At 40.7% G+C, this 22,984-nt stretch overlaps 1 protein-coding gene across 4 annotated transcripts in view; it reads right to left on the bottom strand.

Annotated features, from left to right (window-relative positions):
- EPB41L2 (erythrocyte membrane protein band 4.1 like 2) overlaps positions 1-22,542 on the bottom strand; it is a 276,121-nt gene extending 253,579 nt beyond the window's left edge. Inside the window, exon 1 of one of the 4 annotated variants that reach the window (XM_036769361.1) lies at positions 22,394-22,542. The gene's annotated coding sequence lies outside the window, so the exon portion shown is untranslated. The remainder of the gene's footprint in view (positions 1-22,393) is intronic. The other 3 variants (XM_036769356.1, XM_036769355.1, XM_036769358.1) reach the window with 3 other exon arrangements.
- Positions 22,543-22,984: the final 442 nt, after the last annotated feature.

Here is a 22,984-nt window from a genome sequence, read left to right as displayed (position 1 = left end):
GCAGAGCTGGGAGATGGGGTGTCTTGTTTGAAGAACGGCAAGGAAGCCAATATCACTGGATCGCAGGGCTTGTGGGAGTAAAGTCTAAGAGGATTAAAAGGCAGGAGGGAGTCGGGGTTATAAAGGACTTTGAATGCCAGAGGATCTTACATTGAATCCTCGAGGTGATAGGGAGCCACTGAAGGTTCCTGGTGGGGGGGAGTTGACATGGTCAGACCCAAGCTTTAGGAAAATCAATTCTGACAGCTGAACTGAAATGGGACTAGAGTGGGAAGACACCTGAGGAGGCTACTGCGATAATCCAAGTATGATGTGATGGGGGCTTGCATCAGAGCGGTAGCAGTGTCAGAGGAAAGAAGGGGGCATATGGGAGAGATGTAAAGGTAAAATCAACAGAACTTAATAATGGTTTGGAGACAGGGGGTGAGACAGTGAGGAATCAAGGATGTTACCCGGGTTACAAGCTTGGGTGACTGGGAGGATGGTGTTGCACTCCATAGTAACAACAATTACTGAAAGAGAGGGGAAAGATTTAGAGGAAAGGAGAGTGAGTTCAGTTTTGGACATGCTGAGTTTAAGACGTCTACAGGACATCCAGTTTGAGATATCCAATAAGCAGCATCAGTCTTGCATGCCCCCTCCCCTGCTGAACCATATAGCCTCTGGTCTTAAATTCCTCAATCTTCATAAAATTCTTTTTTTTTTTTTATCATTCATTTCCCCATCTAACACTAACACTGCATGCCTCACAGGGTGGGGTTATGAGCCGAGTGATCTGAAAGGCTTAAAATATTATATAAAAATGATCTAGTATTACCATCACTGAAATTTCTTACATTGTTTCTCATTTTCCAAAATCTTCCCAGAACAAGTCAGAAGCAGGACTTCAAATAACCATGTCCACCCCATCAAAACAGATGGAATCACTTAGAAAATCTGGAAGACAAGTCTCCTTTGCAAACAAATACTATATCCAACTACAAGTTACAGAAGACTTTCCAGTCTGGTCTGATTTCCAAAAAAAAGAAAGAGGGAGGGGGGCTGCGCACAGGCGAGGAAGAGGGCAACGACAGCTCTCTTTACTGCCTTAGTAAATCACCAACACGAACTGAGTGTTCATTCAAGGTGAGATATCTGACAAAAAAAAAATCACAAGCTTATTTTGCCTAACACCGTGTCACCAAATAAACTTCCCACCCAAGAGGCGCCCATTCAAGCAACAGTTTTTTTTTTTTTTCCTCTTGGGAGTCTAGAGATGGAGGAAGTGGGAAAAGATTCTCTCAAACTGGTCATAAAGTCATCCCATGTGGAGGAAACAATCCAGTAAATTCAGTGGTAAAACTTTTCAGCTGAAATGCATTTTTATTCAATATTATAAAATGTTTCTTAGAGATTTTGCATACGGTAAACTAAAATCTCTTCGATTAACTGAATCCAGATACCCAGAACACTCAATTATCGGGAATTTTTTTTTTCTGCAATCTGTTTTTATCAGAAAGTGGTAAATGACAAGAAAACAAAACATCAAGGGCTTAGAAACAAACTCCAGTAAGTGCCTCGTAATGAGTACAGTTTCAGGTCAACAAATGTAGCCAGGGCACAGAGGACCGCACACAGAACTTGGAATCAGGAAGATTCAAGTTTTCTGCCTCACACCCCTCTTCCTAGCCGCATGTCCCTGAGCAGAACTTGCTATGTCTGTGACTCAGTTTCTTCATCTGTAAAATGGGGACAATCATAGCACTTCTCATTTGCAAACCTTAAAGCAATATATAAATGAATATAAATAAAAGACTATTACTATCAACACCCATGGCTATAGTGTTGCAGACCAGTGGTAACAAACTCAAATAGCAATGGGGGCCGACAAGTCATACTTAAAGACCCTCCGGGGACCGCATATTGACTTAGTTTTAAAACATGGTATTATCTACGTTTTGTTGTATTTTGTTTTTTTAAATATTTCCCAATTACATTTTAATATGGTTTGGACCACACCCGGAAGTGCTGTGGGCCTCACGTCACCTTTGTCACCTCTGCTATAGACTGATCACTGATCAGAATGAGGGCCTGCAGGCACTTAAACGTCTCCCACCCCCAAATCAAAGCAAATTAGTAATATTCAATAACAACTCAATGACGCATGAATGTGAAATACTACAGGAAGTAATAATATTAGAAAGATTTTCAACGAGGATACAAACGTAAGGTTCTAATTAAATTAACTAGAGTGCCTCTAGTTACTAGACCATCTCATTCTCTAACCATTCCAGTTAGTAGTAGTTATTAATGTCGTGGATATGGACTGGGCACCTGGTTCAAAGTGCACCTCGGATACTTAGTACCACACTTATTCCAAACTTGGTTCAAACACCTATATGCCTAACATAAAGGTGCTCTCCTCTGCTTTACATCTCCCTTTTATATCTTGTCTTCACCCATTAATTTGTAAGCTCCCCAAGGGCAGGGACTGTCTCTTTTTGTTATCTGTATCACCAGCCCTTAGCACAATGCTTGACACATCGTATGAACTTTACAAATACACTGAATTATCATCTGGTCTTCCCCCATTAGACTGTGAGCTCCTTGAGGAGTTTGTTGTCTTGCTTTTTGCTTTTAGGTGTGTTCTCTGTGCTGAACACAGTGCTCTGCACACAGTAAGCCTTAATACGTGTTTTATCTAGTACGAGCCTGAGCAAGCTCAGCTTACTAAAGCCTGATCCGTAAAATGAGAGAGGCTGGATTCAGCAAACTCTAAGGTTCCTTCCAGCTCTAAATCTATGATCCTATGAAGGTATACTCACTATACTTACATACTTATATAGATAATTCTGTTTTTTAAAACTCACTTTAAGTCAAACCCCTAAAGCATTTTGGATCTAGTCAATGTTTATCAAAGGTTAAAACTCCTAGGAATTTAACTACCAAGGAAACTTTAGAAGACCTTGTCCTCTATTCTAGGGGCTCCCTTTTCTCTTGCTCAGTCTTGAAACTCAAGATTTCTCCATTTTCCCCAACTGTGGATCAATCAACCGGATAAGCACAAGTCTCAGTATCCCTTCTTCCCAAGTTTCTAGATGGTACTGATGTGATGAGGAAGACAAAATGTACCTAAAGCCAGAAGACTACTAAGCAAGGCTTAATTCAGCTCTGCCATCCTCAAGGAACCTCACGGGGCTAAGCAGGTTATATATAAACTGAAAAGATGCCACCTAAGACTGAGTTACAGTAGTAATGAGACAAGACTTAGAGCCACAGGACCTGGTGACCTCAGGTCATTTAGTCCAATGCCTTTAATCCTTTAGATGAAAAAAAATTGAGTTCAGGCGTTGGGCAAGTTACTTGCTCAAAAGTCAAACATAAAGCACAGTAGAAAGAAGGCATCAGCATCACATGGGAAAGTAATGAATTTGGAGTAAGAGAATCCAAGTTCAAATCCTAACTCTTGCCACTCGCTATCTATGTGCCCTTGGGCCAATCTCTAGACACTCTGGTCTTGGTCTCAAGAGGTCCTTTCCAGTTTTAAGTCAATGGTCTCATTCTAGAATTTTAAAGGAAAAAAATCATATATTTTCCTTTCTTAATATCACGAGACAGAGAATAGGGATACAATGGTGACAGGGGATCACAGGAATCCTGAAAGGGCCACGTTGGGGTCATGGTCATAGTCCCCACATAAGAAAAATTTTGAGGCAGACGTTATCACTGAATCAATGAAAGTGAAACTTTATTTTTGCTGTCAACTTGATGATGTGGCAGAAATTTCATGTCCTCTACCACACCCCGCACCCCCTCCTCCCTTGGCACTTTCAGAGCCCAACCTTAAGTCAAACATCTGGTATTTTCACATATTTCCACATTTTCCACTGCAGTGGCATTATCATTTCCCCCTTTAAAGGGGTTTAGTAAATCTTTAAAAAGCATTAAACCTAAGTCCTGAGTTATTTTCCATTAAAGTGAGCTGCCTCTCCCCAGACCCCACTTTTTTTGTATAATATGCTTTCATAAGGAAAAAGGCAAAAGATAAGAAAACAGAGCTTTTGTTTTAAAAAATAATTTCAGTGACTGGTGTTTCAATAATCTCCCACAGTTTTCTATCTATAGTATTTTAAGATATTTGCTGATACTCAGCAAGATCCTAAATCCCAAAATAAAAGGTAAGTGATGAATAGTGATACTATTTTATGAGGCAGCAAAGTGAGCGCAATTTAGGAAACAAAAATAAAAAGTCATCATTCACTATCATGTTTTACAATTCTAATTTCTTCCAATAAAATGAGCAAAAAAAATTAAGCACACTCCCATAAAGTTTTGTCTTTTTTCCCCTTTTAGAGTCATGACGAAGTGACTACCTTTTAACAGAGAAGGAAAGACCTACTGCTGACATACGGGTTTTCCCTGAGTCAAGTGTTTGCACTCAGTCAGAGTAGCAACTCATCACAGCTAGGACCAAAATTTATAATGAGCAAGAGAAAGAGTGATGAGGAAAAAAGATGGCCCACAATTTTTAAAGATCTAACCTCAAATTATTAAAGCAAACTATTGGCTATGAAAAATGGGAAATGAACAATAGAAATTACATTGACACCTATTATAACAATGTCATCCAGAATTTAAAGTAATACAAATTAACTGCTACTACAAAAAGGCCAAAATGCACTGGGGTTAGCAAATATCCAATTAACTTGACAAACAGCAAAAGATGGCTGCCAAAGACAAGCTGGGACTAGAATATAAATTTCCCTATCAAATCTTAGGAAAGAGTATGACAGACAACTATAAGCAATAGTATCTCATAAAACAAAAAGAAGTTTAGGGTAAAATCAGTCTAAAGAAAATTTGGCAAGATATACAACTAATTAAAGTCAATCCAAGGACATTTATGAATAAAAAGGGAAAAAAAGATGGCAAAGGGAAGAAAAATGGAAAAGATTTACAAAAACCACTCCAACCACTACAAATAAGAACAGCAATTAAGGATACCTTCAAAGAATTTATGACAGGCATGGAAGATCTGGTCACTTAGCAAGGGACACCAGATTGCTATACTGGTACGTTTGCAATGTTAGGGAGTAGCTGAAAAAACCTCAAGCATATTGTATGGATACCCTATGGTGAAGTTTCATAAGGATATGGGTAACAGTCAGGGGCAATGGGTAGGCATATAAAATGGGCCAATGTAATGGGATTCCCTTGGACAATGTCAAGGAGTACAGGTGAGAAAATAGAATATGTATTTTCAGGCCAGACAGTTATCTGGTATTTATTACTGGAGACTTGCTTTAGAGTAACTATATTCCTTGTAGATTTAAGGCCTAAGGGGAAAAGTACTTGCATTTCAAAACTTCATCACTATATTGCTATCTGCTACTACTCTAGGTTCCAAAAACTGAATTCTTAATAAAAACAATTTTGTACTAAATGAGACTTTACCAACCTACCAGTTCAGGGGTGCCAGTTAATCCCCTCCCTAATGCTACCATTTTGTAGCTAACTACCACACAGTGTCTTGAGGTGACATAAAGGAAAGAACAACGGATGCACCATTTGAAGGGTTTAATTCCTGGTCAACTATTTAGCATCTGTGTTTTGTGACCTTGGGCAAGTCTCACTTAAATTTTCCCATCTGGAAAATGTAGAAGCCAGACTAGAGGATCTCTAAGGTCTCTTCTAGTTCTAAATCCTACTAGGCTTCATCCAATTAACACACCTACCCAACATATCCAATGAGCCAAATCCTTGGACTTTAAAAACTATGTTCAGTAATACTACGAAATGATGTTTTTAGCTTTTCCATTTAGCCCATGGTTAGATGAGTTATGGTTAACAAGCTAAAGAATATAAAGAAATCATTTCATCAACATAAAAAGGTCTAAAATCGCAATATTAGATGTCATCATTTAGTCCAAACCTTCCAGAAGATGCAATGTCAGACAGCTAGTTAGTGACAGAGGGAGGAGAACCCAGACCTCCTGATTCCCAGGCCAGGGCCTTTTTCCACTAATCAGGTAGCTGGGGAATGGCTATAAAGTGAAGGACTCTATGCTAGGCACTCAGACAAAGCTACGAACCACAGTACCTGCATTCAAGGGGTTTATAATCTGAGAAACAGATGAATAACAAAACCAGACTACCTATGCTAAACATCAGAAGCACAGACCACAAAAGGCAAAGGAGATCCAGAAAAAAGACATCCAAAGTAAAAGGAACCTTCTATAGGAAAATATTTTTTTAAAAAAAAATTTTAGTACACTGAACAACTACTATGCACCAGATACTGCTAAGTAGTATACAAAGAAAGGTTTAAAAAAAAAGTTCCTCTATGCCCAAAGGGCTAAAAAAATGGGCATACCCTTTGACCCAGCAATACCACTTCTAGGGCTATATCCCAAAGGGATCACACAAATAGGAAAGGGACCTGTATGCACAAAAATATTTATAGCTGCTCTTTTGGTGGTGGCAAAAAATTGGAAATTAAGGGGATGCCCCTCAATTGGGGAATGGCTGAACAAGCTGTGGTATATGAATGTAATGTAATACTACTGTGCTATAAGAAATGGGGAAGATATGGACTTCATAATAACCTGGAAAGACCTACATGATCTGATGCTGAGTGAGAGGTGCAGAACCAGGAGAATATTGTACACAACCACAGACATACTGATTCTGTGATGAGTAACTTTGATAGACTTGGCTCTCCTCAGCAATGCAAGGCTCAAAGACAGCTCCAAAGGACTCATGATGGAAAAAGCGAGCTACATCCAGAGAAGGAACGGTGGAGTCGGCAGATTGAGACAAACTATTTGCTCTCTTTTTTCCTCTTTTTTTTTGGTTTTGTTTCTTCTCTCTCATGATTCATTCCATTGGTCATAATTCTTCTTTGCAACTTGACTACTGTGTAAGTAAGTTTAATGCGAAGGTCTGTGTAGAATCTATATCGAACTGCATGCCGGTTTGGGCGGGGCAGAGGGGAGGGGAGGGAAGGGAAGAAAATTTGAAACTCAAGAACATGTAAAACTAAGTGTTGTAAACTAAAAATAATAAATAAAAAAAACAGTTCCTGCACTCTCTGTCAAGTGCCAAATTTGTTCTTCATTGATGCTAGCTAACCTTGTTCTAGAACAGCAGTGGCAATAATAAATATAGTAGTTGGCATTTATATAAGGCCTTAAGGTTCACAAAACACTCTCCAGGCATTATCTCATTTAGGCCTCACAATAAACCCTGTTGACCGGGTGTTATAGATGTTGTCATACCCAATTTTACAGGTAGAACATCTGTGACTTATCCATGGTCACTCACTGAACAATTCAGTCCAACACCTACATCCACTACACAGACCACACTGCTTTCCGTATGGATAAGAAGTCAAGCTGGAGAGGTAATTAGGGATCAAACTGTGGTGGGCAGAGAACCGCTGAAAGTTTTGAGTCTGGGATCAACTATGTTAATCAATAATTTAGGAAAATGAATCTGCTTGCAGTATAAAGAATGGATTTAGGAGAGAAGGGAGAGGGGCAAGAGGACTGCAAGGAGGAGACTAGTCATCCAGGTTATCATTCAGGTGGAACCGGGTGATGTTCTGAACCACCCTCGAGGGAATGGAAAAGGGGAGCTATGTGAGACACCAAGCAGCAATCAGCAAGAACGTGGGGGTCATGCATGCATGGTGAGGCATCTGGGTGAAAATTTCAAACCCAGCTGGAGACGGATGCCTGACAGGAAACCAGGAGATGGCTCCGAGCTAGGGACCTAGAGCTGGCTCTCATCCATTGGAGGGAGGTGTTATTTGGGAGGTGACAAAGTCAGAAGAGCTCTCTGGAGGAGAGGAGAAGACAAAGACGAAAGTTCAAGAGACCGAGTCTTGAGATGAGCCCGCATTTATGGGTTAGAAGAAAAATCACAGAAGGAGACATAGAAACAGCTGGAGAAATAGGAAGAAAGGGCATCTGAAAGCCAGGGAGAAGCATTGAAAAGAGGTCACTGGAGGATGAAGATTAACAAAGTCTACTAGATCCAATGATGAGGAAGGTCAATGGAGGCAGGTGCTTTCATGAGGGCACGAGCCATATTATAAAAGGTTAAACTGAGCAGGTAAAAGATAGGAAACAAGGAATATAAACTACTTTTTTCCAAAATGTTAGTGGAACATTAATGATCATCTTAGACTTACACATACAGCACTTGGCAATTTTAAAAGCATTTTCGCATATGTCATTTGACTGTTACAACAGCCCTGTAAAAAAAGTCAGGGTTGATACTGGTCCTATTTCACAGATGATGAAAACTAAGGCTGAAGGAACTGTCAAAGTTCCAAAAGCAAGTTCCTTGAGGACCTGCAACTGGTATTTCCCAGTCCAATGTTCTTCCCACTGGGGTTAAACGAATCAAGGAAGGGGTTTTCTTTAAGATAAACTGATCTGAGCACATTTTCAGGCAGGAAGAAGGGGAAGCAGGGGACCAAAAGACCCTAGAGAAGACCGCAGGGGAACACAGGTGGAGGGGTTATGTGGAAATGAAGAGCAATTTCAATCAATCAATAACTATTTATTACGTGCCTACTATGTGCCAGGAACCGTGCTAAGCACTGGGGATACAAAAAGAGGCAAAAGATAGTCCCTGCCCTCAAGAAGCTTATAATCTACAACAACATCATTATCAGTCTCTGTCTCTCTCTGGAATTCTCTCACTCAGAATCAGGTTCACTTCTTCAAAATGTCTTAACGGAAAATGAATGCCAATACCAACTTAATTAATTAATTGCTCATTAGTTCTGTATTTGTGAAGTTTAAATTTTTACAGCAGACATCAAATGTCAAAAAAGTAATGGGTAGTCTATACGGCAATGCGAATCCCAGAATAATCGTTATTCTACTCTCTGAATCAGACTATTCACCGTTCTGTATGTGCATCCCATCTCTGCCCACTGAAATCCTACCCTCCTTCAAGGACCACTTCAGTCAGTCATCCTTAATTATTAAGCACTATGTACTGTGTGCTAAGTGCTGGAAATACAAATATAAAAGCAAAAACACGGTCCCTGCCCTCAAAGAGCTCACAAACTAATGGGAAGTTCACATTCAAATGCCAACACCTTCAACAAGGATTCTCCGAGCTCCCGTTTGGAAAGAATTTTTTTTTTTGTCTACCAGCCCTATACAACCTTTTGCTTGACTATCTCACAAGGAACATACTCCTCCTCTCTAGTCAGGGTCCCCATGTAATTTATTTTAATATTTCCCCTAGTATAAGTATTGGTACTAATAAATGTTTCTTGAATTGACACAAACGGGAAAAAAAAACCTTCAGTGAAACTTCAAAAACAGTAAGCGATCAGGCAGATTTCTTACTTCTCGATCAAATTATTTCAGATTTTGATCGTAACAGTTCACTAATGTTTAAAACTTCTTAAGCCACTTGCATTTCCCCCCACAAAAAAATTAAGACTACTTAAGATACTTGCATTCCCCTCCCAATGACTAAGAAGACTCTTGTATTTCCCCCCTAAATTAAGACTAAGATTCTTGCATTCCCCCCCAAAAATTAAGACTGTTTAAGATACTTGCATTTCCCCCCTAAATTAAGACTGTTTAAGATACTTGCATTTCCCCTCTAAATTGGAGACTGTTTAAGACTCTTGCATTCCCAACCCCCAAAATTAAGACTGTTTAAGACACTTGGCTTTTTCCCCTTATACTGCCAGACAAATAAGTCTCCTGCACTTCACGGTGACCAGCAAGCAAAGACTCAAAAAATCCATTCAGGAAAAACTTTCTGCTGGTCTAGCTCTAATATATTGTCATTAGACAATGTGTTCTGAGGAAAATCTTAATTCAAGCAATAACTGAATTCTGAGGATAGACTGCTTTGTTTTGTTTTCCAATTTGAGGCAAAAAATTTCTTGGTTTTCAATTATTACTACAGTGGTCATAGATGAATTTCCAGGGCTATGCCACTTTTTTTTTTTAAAGAACTCATCTCACAGACTAAAAGGTATTCAAATGCCTAACAAAACATGGTATTCAAGTTACTTTTACAGGAACTAGTATTCCATAATATCTATTATTTTAGTAAATATAAAGTATTTCAAGATTGGAGGAGCAGATCACAGAGTTAAAGAAAGAAGGAGCTTTTAGGGGACCTCTAATCCAATCTTCTCTTTTTACAGACATAGAAACTGAAAACCAGACTAGGGAAGACTTCTTCCTACTGGCAAGAAATGAGCAAATATGGTAGTTTAAAATATTGCCTAACTATCTTGGCCCCACAGAAGAGATGAGGAAGAACCCTGTGACCATGTTGGGACAACTATGGGAGCAGAATGCTATATACACAGTCTGTCTATTATATTTGCATAATTGCTTCTTTGTTGCAAGGGCGGGTTCAGAGAGGGGGGCAGGTGGAATGCAATACATTAGGAAATCACTGGTATAAAAAAAGACATCAATAAAACATTTTTAAATAAAAGCTTTAAAATTTAACAAATAAAGAAGTTATTAAGTACACCAGCTCAACCTTTCAGTTTCCATGTTGTTATATGCTAGCTGTGGTACACTGGGCAAGGCATTTAAGCCTTTTTGCCTCAGTTTACTCATCTGTAAAATGAGCTGGAAAAGGAAAGGGCAAACCACTACAGTATCTATGCCAAGAACACCCCAAAAGGAGTCACAAAGAGTCCGACACGAGTGAAACTACAAAACATAACAAGTAACAGACAACAGATAGGAGAGACTCCTATCCCAGGCTCCCGCTCAGCAGGCTTTCAAATTAAGAATGTATGAATCACAAGAGCTGAAAATGAGTTAACTTCAATTAAAAGAAAAGTGGCCAGAAACTTGAGCTACATCTGCAAGACACATGGAGTTTTACAAACCAACCTCTTCACTGCAGACTTTAATACACCTAAGAATATTTTCCATACTTTTATTTTTCTAGTTGAAAATTTAAAAGGGGAAAATAAAGGAAAGCAATCGCATTTACCATCTCTGAATAATTTATAGCAAATAAACTTGGTCTTTAAAAAAATTAGATATGTAGTTTATTGGTATGTTTATTGATTGTACAAAAATACTTTCATTCACAAGTTTGTGGATGGTACTCAAGATGCCTGTTTCAACAAATGTACCAACCCCACAGGAGCTGTCTAAAAAAACAATATATCCAGCACATCCTAGGATAACCTTTCTCCATGCTTTAATTTCTTCCACTATATTGTTAATAAAAGGCTTTTTTAAAAAAAAATTAAAATTATTTTTGGAGATTTCTACTGAATTCAAACTACAAGATTCTAGAACAGTTAGAAAAGATAGAAGACTGTCAAAATGGGAGGGGCTCCAAGGTCTAAGGGCAAAAATGAACCACAGTGGAATGCTTACATCACTGTCGTATTTCCTTTTTATACACGAGAGAATGCACTGTTCTGTTTCCTAATTAGGACGTCTTCTTGGTTTCATCAATAACTCCTTGCCTTTATGTAGCACCTACTATGTGCTAGGCACTGTGCTAAGTAAACACTTTATAAATATCATTCTTATTTGATTCTCACGACTACCCTAGGAAGTAGATGCCATTACTGGCCCCATTTTACAGTTGAGGAAACTGAGGCAGAGTTTAAGTGACTTGCCCAGAGTCACACAGCTGGTTCAGTTTCTCAGGTGGGATTTGACCTCGGGTCTTCTTGACTCCAGGCCTGACACTATCTCCTATGCCTCAATAGCATATAGACTGCTACAGTACAGAATGCTCTATAGGAGGTTAGTCATCAGGTGATACAACTATCGATGAATAAACATTCATTAAGAGCCTACTATGCCAGGCACTTTACTGCTTACTTGAAAACTTTTCATTTCTATTAAGCGATAAACCCTTTCCCTTGTAGTCAGTCCATAAATCCTTACCAAGCATCTACGACGTACCGGTCACTGTCGTATTGTCTTCTTTCACTGAACTTCAGAAGTTATCAATTTTGTAGACATAGCAAATGAGAAGACAACACTGTGCCAATGCAAATTTGGCGCGTGATCATTCAGTTCCACTCTGAAGCCTAAGAAATAAGGGTGTGTGTGTATGCATTTTGTCCGAGACAGCACAAATACCATCCACACAATGATGTCCATGCCCACCTTCTGAACTAAAGACGTACCAGCAGATAAGCACAATGATATCTTGATGGCGCTAAGGCTTCCCAAAGCTCAGCAAGCGTCCTCCTTTTTCCTCTCAGAAAAACCAAGATTGTTTTTAACCTCCATGCAAGCATGAACTGTAAGAGAAAGAGGGCTGTTCTGTCCGACCTAGAGGTAGAAGCCCTGGACTCACTCACATCCCTAACTTGGCTCTGTGACCTTGAGGCAAGATACCATTTTTCACTCTATTTACTTGAAAGTAAAAAAAAAAATCAAGAACAGACCTTTCTACACTGCAGGCAGCTACAAATTTAGCAGAAAAGTGTACCACTGCTGGAATGACCGAGAAACACAAAGTCATTTTCATTCATTACCTCTTTTATGCTTGTTAACCAAAGAAGGAGGAGAAATACCAAAACATTCACATCTAGCCTCAGACCCTTACTAGCTATGTAATCCTTGGAAAGTCCTTTGACCTCTGTGCTTCAATTTCCTTCTCTGTAAAATAAGGATGATAACAGCATCTCCCTCACAAGGTCATTTGTGAAGGAGAAATGAGTTATCTGTAAAGCATTTTGCAAACCTTAAAGCATTATATAAACTCAGCTGTCATTCCCAAGTTGCCATTATTATGCCCCTGGGCTCTTAGAAGTTATACGGATGCAAGTATAAGCTCTGCTAGGTTCTAACAAGCTAAAAAGGCCCCACAAAGGGGTACATGCCTCTCTCAGGGGCCTAGTCTAGCTAGGTTTATCTGCTTCATCACCAGAAAGCTGGCATACTGTGGTTTTGGGGGAGGGAAGGGGGGGAAATACGGGTGCAACAGCAACTCATTTACATGACTAATTTAACTAAAGTGTGGCGAGCACACAACCTAGATTAGTGGAGATACTGACAGAACAATGGATCTTTTGAAATGGGGGGGGTGGAGTGGTGATTCTACACTCAACAATACAGTAGCATTTATTCCGAACACTAAAGACACATGCATCAAAGATTCAGACGACACAGAACAGCTAATATAGGAACAAAACTGACCAAAGAGCAGAAAGCATATGTGTCTTTCGGCAAACTCACGGCAGACTCATTAGTTAACATCACACTCTTAACAGATTAAAGGTCTGGAGGGCAGTACTGTGTCCAATCCTCTTTATGGATATGATCATTAATATAAACATTACCCCCAATTCCCCACTGTTATCTGACTTAGTTCTAGACACGCTAACGGTAATGGAGAAGAAAAAAGAACAAAATGAAGATATAGACATTAGCAGAAGAGACTAAATTACCCCTATTTAGAGATGACAGGATGGCAAATGAAGAAAACTCCAGAGAAACCAGTGAAAAAGCTATTTGAGACGATTAAGAGCCTTAGTAAGGTAGCAGATTACAAAATAAATCCACAAAAATCATCAGTATTGCTATATGGTACTTTAAAAAAAACCTAGGAAGAAATGATAAAAAGGAATTCATTCAAGATAACTATAAAATGGAAAAAAAAAACCTGGGATGTTAACCTATTGAGACACATACACACATACATAAATACACATTTTATAGAAACAAAGGGAGACAAATAATTGGAAAGATATTCACTGTTCATGGTTGGGCCACATAAAGAAAATTTAAAATGTCTTCCTCATAACTTACATACATAGACTAATTAAAGAGGGGATACTTTATAGAATTAAAATAAAACAATAACAAAATTCATTTGTAAGAAGAAAAGGTCTAGAATCCTAAGAGATAAATAAAAAGCACAAATGGAAGGGCACTAAGATAACCAGTTAAAACTGTATTACAAAGCAGTAATCTTCAAAATGATTAAGCACTGCTTAAAACAGACAAAAGCAGATCAATGAAACAGGAAAGATAAGTAAAAGACAGAAACACTGAGAACAGTCTCAATGTGTTTGATAAACCCCAAAAATAAATTAATAGGGGAAGGATTCCCTTTATGACAAGAAGTTTCACGAAACTTTACGTTTGGCAGAAATTAAGCTTAGACTAACATTTTACACCACATACTAGAAGCTCAAAATGGATACGCAAAATCAATATAAAAAGTCACAACATTAAAAACAAAATTAAGAGAATAGGAGGAGGTACTTTTCATAACAAACACTAGGGAATGTTTATTATCCAAACAACAGTTAGACAATTTTTCATTACGTACATTTTTAAAAATCTTTTGCATGTATAAAATCAATAAAGACAAAAGCAACTGTTGAATGGAAAAAATATTTGCATATAGTATCAATGACAAGTCTGCCAACCGAGATATATATATGTGATGTAAGTTTTCTATTTGACAGGAGCCAAAGGTAAGTGATCAAAGGACATGAAACATTATCAAAATAAGAATTGCAAATTATAAACAACCACATGGAAAACTGCTCCAAATTGGAGGTGGAGTAGCATTGTAGCACTTTTCAACCCAGAAAATGGTGTCTAAAAAAATTTTTAATCCAATAAAATATATAACTGTCTAGAATATGGAGAAGATGAATGACAAAGCAGATATCATGAAATTTAAAAATTCCTGTAAAGAAGGCAAACTAAAATACCACCTCATCCAGTATGATCTAGCCCTGAAACAAATAAAACCAAGAGACCACACTAGTATACATGATCTAGCAACGATTCAGATTGGAAAAAGGATTGGAACAAGGGGTCATGCAGTTTATTAACTGAGAGAAAACACAACAAAGAAGATGATGCCTGGGGCTCTTCCATTTACATCTGTAACAGAAGTCTTCAAAAATACACGAAAGTCTAGAAGCGGTCATCAACATGATGCGATGGTCTAAGACTACTACCATTTACTACGGGTGTGAGCCCTGGCAAGTCACCACTCCATCTCCTCGGAGTCTTCCATCTCAGAGACCTCAGTTTCTTCATTTGTAAAATAAGAAGCCTGGACTAGATGATTTATAAATTCCCTTCCAGCTCTATATCTAGACAATATACCTCAAATACAGAGGGTAACGAGGGATGTAACAAACTAGTGAGAGTCTTTCAAGACCCTCAACTAACATCTCCTATACCCAAAGCAAGAGATAAGGCTGTTCTCAAAGAGGTAACATTTTAAAACAATATTCAAAAGGCTAGAAACATCAGTAAAAAACTCTTTGCCTTATGGTTTTTATTCATTATGCCTTTTAGCAATAATAAAAGCAACAAGTTATAAGTACAATTTTGCACAACGAGTCATTTCATTCTCATCCATAGTCTAATGAGGGTCTGTGTGTGTGTGTGTGTGTTTAAAAGTAAGACTTCAAGAGTAGTTATCAAGCGTCTTCTTCTAGACCAGGGCCGACTTAAAGTTTTTCCACTTGTGACCCCTTTTCACTCAAGAAAGTTTTACTCCACTCCCAGGTATTCAGGTGGCTAAAATAGGTATACGGAAACGTTTTACCTTTGCCAAATTTTTCACTCCCCCCGCCGTGTTCAGTTACTCGACCCCACATAGGGTCACGACCCACAGTTTAAGAAGCACTGGTATTCTAGATATGCTTATTTGAACTAAGAACAAAAACTTCTGCCGTATGTATGCTATTGGGTGGATGGCCAACAAAGGCAGAGAAAAACTGAAAAGTGGCATCCATAATGTTATATAAATCAAAAGATCCCTGATACTCTATAAATAAACATACACAAAAACTGAAAATAATGCAACCTTTAACAAAGCACATTTACGCTACAAAGCACAGGCAAAGAAGGGCTATTTTTAATAAGAAGTATATTATCTAAAGCCACAAATGTCAATATCATTTGCAATAAGGTGACATTGGTTGGTTTTATGGAATTTCTTTTTTTTTTCTTTGTTACAAAGAATGACTGTATTTGGAAATGAAAATGATGTAAAAAATTGCCACTTCAAGTCACAGTAATTTTACTTCTATATAGGTAATTAAAATGCTCAAGAAAAGTCAGTTTCCCACCGGTTGACAAGGCAATTATTTTAAAACACACACACAATTGGATTTATTCCTGAGGCCAGTCCAATTAATTTCAATCAAAGTTATCAATCACCAGCAGCACAGGACAAATGTAGAGTTCAGTATAACTGAAAATTTGGTAAGGTGGGTCACTGACAAAAGAATAGCATTTAATAGGAATAAATATAATTAGAAAGGAAAAATTAATCACAAATATAATTAAGGTAGCCCAGTGAGAAGAGAGGCCTTAAAATCAGGAAGTCAACCACAACTATATGACCTCTGAAAGACAGGTTTCGGTTTTTTCATCCATAAAAAAATATCAGACTAGATGACTTCTAAAGTGTTTGAAGCTCTGAAATTCTGAAACTCTGGAAAACAAGTGTTGCCATCTAGAAAAAGACCAAAGGATATTAGTGAAATCTAAGACTAAATCAGGGACAGAGCCTAGAACCAGGAAGATTCATCTTCCCGAGTTCAAATCCGGCCTCAAGTCCAGCTCAGTGACCCTGGACAGGTCTCTTAACCCTGTTTGCCTCAGTTTTCTCGTCCGTCAAAGAAGCTGGAGAAGGAAATGGCAAACCACTCCAGTCTCTCTGCCAAGAAAACCCCAATTGAGGTCACGAAGAGTCAGGCATGACTGAAATGAGTGAACAACAAGCATGGTAGTATACAAGTCAGTCACTTCAAGTGACAATTCTGGAAGATGCCAAGAAACAAGAAGTTAAATCAAGACAACATATTTGAGATGGGACGTCAACAGAGTAAAAATGTGGACACCTCTATACGTATCAAGTTCAAATTTAACCAATTCAACACGCTTATGTTACCGAGGCATTCAAGAGGCAGAGGTATGAGTACAGCTAGACTAGGGGTCAGGAAGACCTGAGTTCAAATCCTCCCTCAGATACTTACTAGTGATCCTGAGCTAGTCACTTAATCTTTCACAAACTTGGTTTCTTCATTTGTAAAATAGGGATAATATTAGGATCCTACGTCTCAGAGTTATAGTAAGGATTAAATGAGTTAACACAAGTATTTTTCAAATCTTAAAATATAAAGCTGTAACACTGGCTATTATCAGTACCCTTCTACTAGGAGCAAGGCAATGAAAACTGGGAGATTTTTTTTATGGAGTCCCAGACCTAGCAGAGTTTATAATCTGAAAAAAGATATGACACACATATAAATAACCAGTGGAAGAAAGGAAAGAAGGAAGGAAGGAAAAGAGAGGGAGGGAGGAAGGAAGGGAAGGAGGGAGACAGAGAGAGAGGGAGGGAGGAAGGAAAGAAAGAAAGAAAGAAAGGAAATTAGAATTTATGTACAAAGGAAAGGAGGACTAAACAACCTGTGAATCGAGATTAAAGGATGGTGAAATCACTTCCTAAGGGAAAAATCAGCACCAGGGCTGGTACCTGACTGAAAGGAAGAATTTCAAAAAGCAGAACTATGAGAGAGTTGGGGTAAAAAAAAATTCAAATAAATGTTAGTCTAGGCTTTCCGAGGGGAAGAAAAGAAAATGAAAACTACTCCATACGTCTGGATTACTAGAAACCTCATTGATTATCTCTGAGATGCTGATTTTAACTAAACCTTGGCATGGAATGCCAACTTTATCTTGGACTTTGAGGGGCCTCTTGGCTTACTCACAATTTCCAGGGTGAATTTTTGGTTTAAACTTGAGAGAGGGCAATAAAAACAAGACTTGCCTAACATAGGAGGACTATAGGAGCCAGTATAAATATTTAAGATTTGTTTGTTTATTGTTATTGTTGTTTTAATCTGTAAGGATAACCAGTGGCCATGCACTTCTAAATCTAAAAAACAAACAAGGTCACTGAAAATAAGTTTCCAAATGAAAGGGTAGAAGACACATTTCCGTTGTTATCTCAAAATAAATAATAACATGGTTTTTAAGTAAAGCCAAATGCACCATCTACTCTGTAATGGATGACTACAAACTATCTATTTTCTCTCCTCTTAAAAAACTGGAAATCCACACTCTTGCAAAGTTTCACACACGCTGCTTTTAAATTAGCTGCTTCAGTTCTAGGGTAAAGAAAATCTGCTCCTGTTTTCCACTGTGGTGACAGAGCCCAAGTCAAACAATTAAAAAATACACAGTTGTTGGTTGTACGAAAGACAAAAACCTACATTCCTTAAGCTTTGTAGACCAATTTTCATTCAGCCCACTGAACAGAATGTCACAGATCCACACTCCACAGCTTTTAAAGCCACAGTAACAGGATAGCAGTGATTTAAAGGGGAACCTGGTGTTACCCGTAACGACACGCAATATTACTAATTACAGAGTGATTTTTACCAATAAATATTTTGGTCAGGGACTGCTTTGTCATCACTGCAAGCAAGTATTTTTAGCCGAAAGCAAGTGGCTGGGAAGTACACGTAGACATGGTTCTGGTTTTTAAAAATCTGTTTTTACATTCTGGTAACTGGGTACTTCTCTGAACTTTTTCTTGAGAGCTGGTAATTTGGAAATGGCAAACCACAAAAATGTGAAAATGCAAAAGACCAAGGCACCCTCATGTCCGGAAGCTGGGTCAAACCTTGTCCTTATCTTCCCATGCAGTGTGGTCCATATATAATCAGTCACATGTGAGTAAAAGTAGTAAATGCTGACTGGCGTCAGGAGGGGGAAGGGGTAGCGGTAGCTGAATAATCTAGTTCTGCATCTGCTGGGTTATTTCTTTGGGAGAGCCATTCAATATTCTTCTCCAACCCCAGATCTAAAAGTTAGCAACTACCATGGGGATGAAGTTCTATAGAAAATGTCATTGAATGGGTGTGTGTATGTATACATACACATACATAGAACTATATGCATATGCACACACATATATATTAAAATATATATTTATACATATAGATTAATACACCATTATATCTTTAGGCAGCAATAGATTTTATGTGGACTAGCTTTTACTTTGCTGAAATTCTCTCTTTAAAAGAGGCTATGTGCTCACTTTCCCATCTGGTACTTTTAATCTTTTAAAACTAGCCTCCAATCTAACATAGATCTCAGAAGTTTTCTAAGCTGGTTACCCACCAGGGCGTTTTCCATTGAAAGTCTTTGCACACAGCGCTCTAACTACCAAGACTAGAGGTGAAGATTAAAGGACTATTATGTCTAGGTCGTTCTTAAAAGAGGGATGTTTTAGAAAGGAAAGAAACTGTCTTCCCCATTACCCTAAATGAGCAGTCTCTTGTTCTCTGCAGGCCTTCTGCACACAAGACCACTACTGACTTCAGTGGGAAATCTGCCCAAGAAGTGACTGTGAGACTGGGTAGGATTAAATTAGTCCTAAATCCATGCCATTGTTCCAAGGTATTACAACATACACAGCTCCCTAATCGGCTCAAAAGAGTGACTGAGAATAGATATCAGAGGTTTGGGGGTGGGGTCTCAAGTTGGAATATAGGAGCAAAGCATGGACAGGTGACAGTCTGGCTATTCAAGTTGGTGTCAAACTTAAGAGCCTGATTGATGTGTTTGGTTGGCCCTTATCACAATTCATGATTGCATTGCAATTCAGCCCCACCAGTAGCCCAAACAGCAGTCTAGTGACTTTGCCCAGAGAATAGGCTGAAATGGGAAACTGAAAAGGATCAAGCAGTATTAGTTTCTCTGGACAGTGTCTGAAGTCTTGGAACTCTGATGTACAGAAATCGACTCAGTTTCCCCTCGTGTGCCAAATTCATGAAGGACTGCTGTAGAAAACAAGTACTGTTTCTTGACAATTCTTAGAATAAAATGGGAGACGCAGAAAGCAAACTGGGAAGGAAGGACTTTGGAAAAAAAACAAAGGCAAAAAGACAAGAAAGGAAACTAAAAGAAAATGGATTTAGGTAAGCAAGAAAAAAGGTTAGAAGAACGTAAGCAGCATATGAGAGAGACAGAAACAGAGACGGGGGAAAAGGGGGGAGAGAGAGAGAGACAGAGAGAGAGAGAGAGAGAGAGAGAGAGAGAGAGAGAGATAGAGAGAAAGAGACTTTCCGCAATGCTTAGACTAAAAAAGGGAGGGGGATTACCTTGGGACTTTAGAGACCAAGCAGCCCAATTCCCTCATTTCACACATGCGGTTTAATAACTGCCCAAGGTCACACAACCAGTTTTACGATAAAACAGGGACTAGAACTCAGGTTTCCCAATAAAGAGAAGCTGGTGCAATGGGAAATTAACAGATGGAAAAAAAAAAGGCCTATACACATACTATTTTAGCTCACTCCCTTTTCCAATGGAAGTGCTGCTGAAAACTAGGAAAGGAAGCTATGATTGTTGCTAATACAAATGATGAAATCATTAAAGTTCCACACTCATGACAGTCCCCAAAATAATGTTACCGCTCTGTGCAAGAGCTCTTCTAACTTAACCAAAAAAATCTGACCTCAAGAGGAGGTCAGGAGCCTTGGGAAGCATAATGATTTATGCCCCACCACAGTCAAACATCCCTACTATTGGGAAAGCAAGGAGAGCTGGGGACAGCATTTTTCCAACTTGGCATCCTGGGATTATTGGACTGAGAGTAACCCACAAGTGCTCAGACTGCAGTAAGACAACCCTTTAGTACCTGAAAACTGAACAGCACAAATCTAATTTTATTAGAATTTAAATTATTGAGAACAGTGCAGAGTTAGTGTCAGACAGGAAAGCACCTCATTAAGAAACTGATTCCCAGAGAGAGCATAATTTGTTCCCGGTTCTGTGGCAGAATGAGCATTTGAACTCAGCTCTACTCACCCCAAATTCAGCAAGTACTAACTGCTTCAACTTCGGAATTTCTGCTGGACTACCCCAAGTCCTGACCTTCCTCTATCCTCCTTGCTGTTAACTTTTAAAGCTTGCTGCTAACCCTTGCACTACCCCTAAAAGAGTCTCTTTTTTTCTTTCTTGGATAGGAAAGGTTGAAAAACAGAAAACTTTTTTTGTTTTAAAAAATGTGTTTCTTTCTTCATCGCTCTCCCCCTGACTTCTTCCACTTTCCATTCAAGGACTGTGGTGAGGCAAGAAACCCGGAGTGTGCCTTAGGTGAGGGCAAGGTCAAGTCTGTAGATGACCTCTCTCAAGGGAGGCAGGGTCTGTTCTCAGCCCAGTAAGGTAGATGGGGGGGGAGGGAATGGGTGCAGGGTGGCAGCTGCTGCTGCTAATGCTGGCTCTGCAGCTTCTCTGCTCCTTCTTCCCCTGTGACTCCTCTGGGCCCAAGCCTTAGGAGCCCCCTTCCCTCCTCTCCTTTCTCTCTCTCTCTCTCTCTCTCACACACACGTGTACACACACAAGCATACACACAAGAGCCCATTTCCTTGCACACCCACACATATGCACACAGAGCTCCCTCCCCTTGCGCGCGAGCACACACACACACACACATATGCATGTGTACACACACAAGAACCCATCTCCTTGCACACCCATACATATACGCAGGCAAGAGTCCCCTCGCCTTGCACACACACACGCAAAAGCCAGCTTCTCCATGCACATAACACACACAAGAGCCTCCCCTTGCACACACATCCAGGGGCACACACATGCACAGAAGGGGACTACACATCCTGAAGGATGTGCACGGAGCGGGGGCGCTTGTGTGTGTACATACGTACGCGTGTGTGTGCAAACAGAGAGGGGGCCTTCAGCGTGCACGGCCTTGGATGCACGGGGGGGGGGGGTTTCGGGGGGGGGTGGTTTCAACGAGAGACCCCAGACACAGGCGCTATTCTCTGCCAAAGCAGAGGGCAAAGGAGGTAAGTTTCCCCTCCAAAAGGAGGAGGGAGAAAGGACAAAAATGCGCACACACACAAAACCAGATCAAGTTGCTGCTGCCCGAGCTCGGGGCTCCGGAGCCCAGGCTGGATCGCGGCAGCGCCGGAGGGGCCGAGCTCACGCCCCCCGCCCGCGCCGAGACCGCAGCGGGCCGCCTCCTCCTCCTCCCCCACGGTCCCCTCCAGCGCCCCGGCCCCGGTGCCCACCGCGCGCTCCTGGCCGCCCCCGGCCTCCCCGCAAGACGCGCGGCTCCAGCCCCCTCTGGAGGCTCCCGAGGAGGAGGCAAAGAAGGAGGAGGAAGAGCAGCCGCGGCGGGGAAGGGAAGGGGGGGGCGGCTCCGGCCTGGAGCAACAGGGCTCGCAGAACATCCCCCAGCCAGCCCTCCCGCCCGGCCCTGCCTCCGCCCCCGCCGGGGACCGTCCGGCCGCCGCCGCTTCCTGCCCGCCATCCCCTTACCAGCTGCAGCCCGAGGGGAAATCAGAGGCGCCCCAGCACCCGAGCCACGAGTCGGCCCCGGCGCCCGCTCCTTCCCTCCTTCCCTGGCCGCTTACCCCGCACGATGTCCGCCCGGAGCTGCCTCGATCCCTGCGCCCTGCGCCCCGCGTCTCCGGTCTCTGCTGCAGCCTCCCCCGCCTCCTCCTCCTCCTCCTCTTCTTCCTCCTTCTCCTCCTCCCTCCCGCAGGTTTCAAATTGAAATTCCCTGGCTGGAGCCGTCAGAAGAGTCCGCGCTTCGGCCCCGCCCTCCAAAAAAGCCCCGCCCCCTGCAGCGGAAACCCCTCCCGCTCCCCCAACCCCTCCGGGACAAGCCGCTGGCACGGAAACCCAGTTAAAGGCTGAGCCCCGGGACGGGACGCGGGCCCTCGTCCCAGCCCCGCTCGCGTTTGCACAGACCCCGCGGCATCTCGGTTCAAGTCTCCGGGATGCCAAGACGGAAACTTTTTTCTTTTTTTTTTCCTTGTTTCAAAAATCGTCGAGCCGAAAAAAGGACCTGAGGATCAGCCAACCTCCTCCTCACTTTACAGATGAGGAAACTGAGGCTCGGAAAAGGGAATTGAAAAATCCAGAATTTGAATCCAAGTCTCAGGGTACCAGGTTCCTTCCACTGTACCACAACTCCCTCTGATGTTCTCTTTTGGAGGATA

The sequence above is a fragment of the Trichosurus vulpecula genome, chromosome 7, assembly GCF_011100635.1.
Source record: "Trichosurus vulpecula isolate mTriVul1 chromosome 7, mTriVul1.pri, whole genome shotgun sequence".
In the NCBI taxonomy this organism is placed as follows: domain Eukaryota; kingdom Metazoa; phylum Chordata; class Mammalia; order Diprotodontia; family Phalangeridae; genus Trichosurus; species Trichosurus vulpecula.
Note: the sequence above shows the minus strand (reverse complement) of the source record. Positions and strands in the feature narration are given on the sequence as shown.